Source organism: Halyomorpha halys, unplaced genomic scaffold (genome assembly GCF_000696795.3).
Source record: "Halyomorpha halys isolate HHAL.00 unplaced genomic scaffold, Hhal_1.1 Scaffold1784.1, whole genome shotgun sequence".
Classification (NCBI taxonomy): Eukaryota; Metazoa; Arthropoda; class Insecta; order Hemiptera; family Pentatomidae; genus Halyomorpha; species Halyomorpha halys.
The window spans coordinates 39077-40147 of NW_027106778.1; the positions used below are offsets into that span (position 1 = coordinate 39077).

Here is a 1071-nt window from a genome sequence, read left to right on the forward strand (position 1 = left end):
TAAAAAATTAGAATTACGAGATCATTAATTAAATATTAATTTTAAATGCCTCCATAGTAAGGTAGAAATTATTTCTACCTATTTCAGTTATAAATGTATTTGTTTTGATAACGTTATAATTGTGATTTAATTTTAATAGTATGGACCAAAGGATGGGGGCGCCGGGCTATATAGGTCAGGAGGCTACAGAATTAAACCAGAAGAGGAAGATGAAGTGGTAATTACATTTTTATTTGTGTTAATGATTAAAAGAAATTTTAGTTTTCCATTATTTTTTTTTTATTTCTGCAATAGGTTTTGTTTTACTTATTTGTTTTGGTTGTTTGTGTTTAAAAAATTAGAATTACGAGATCACTAATTAATTATTAATTTTAAATGCCTCTATAGTAAGGTTGAAATTATTTCTACATATTTCAGTTATTAATGTATTTGTTTCCATAACGTTATAATATTGTTTTCATTTTAATAGAATGGTGCCGGACTATATAGGCCAGGAGGCTACAGAAATAAACCAGAAGAGGAAGAGGAACTGGTAATTACATTTTTGTTTGTGTTATTGATTAAAAGAAAATTCAGTTCTCTATTTTTTTATTTTTTTTATTTCTGTTGTAGGTTTTTTTTTTTACTTATTTCTTTTCGTTGTTGGTGTCCAAAGAAATAGAATTACGCAATCATTAATTAATTTTAAATTTTTAATGCCTCCATAGTAAGGTTGAAATTATTTCTACCTCGTTCTAATATTGTTTTCATTTTAATAGATTGGACCAAAGGATGGGGGCGCCGGGCTATATAATTCAGGAGGCTACAGAAATAAACCAGAAGAGGAAGATGAAATGGTAATTACATTTTTATTTGTGTTATTGATTAAAAGAAAATTCAGTACTCTATTTTTTTAAATTTTATTTCTGTTGTAGGTTTTTTTTTTTTAGTTGTTTGTGTCCAAAAAAATAGAATTACGCGGGTAGTATTACCCTCCACCACGTTCTTCCATTCTTCCACCCTTATTTTTCAAAGACCTTTCTTACACCCGCTCCTTTATCAAATCTAACGACCAACTTATAATCACCAAAG

At 28.2% G+C, this 1071-nt stretch overlaps 1 long non-coding RNA gene across 3 annotated transcripts in view; it reads left to right on the plus strand.

Moving 5' to 3' along the window:
• The first annotated feature begins 57 nt into the window (after positions 1-57).
• LOC136795221 (uncharacterized) overlaps positions 58-1071 on the plus strand; it is a 3559-nt gene continuing 2545 nt past the window's right edge. For 2 of the 3 annotated variants that reach the window (XR_010842791.1, XR_010842790.1), the window contains exon 1: positions 58-217. This is a non-coding gene — a long non-coding RNA (uncharacterized lncRNA). Of the gene's footprint in view, positions 218-475; positions 533-1071 lie in introns of those variants that run through there. The other variant, XR_010842792.1, reaches the window with a different exon arrangement.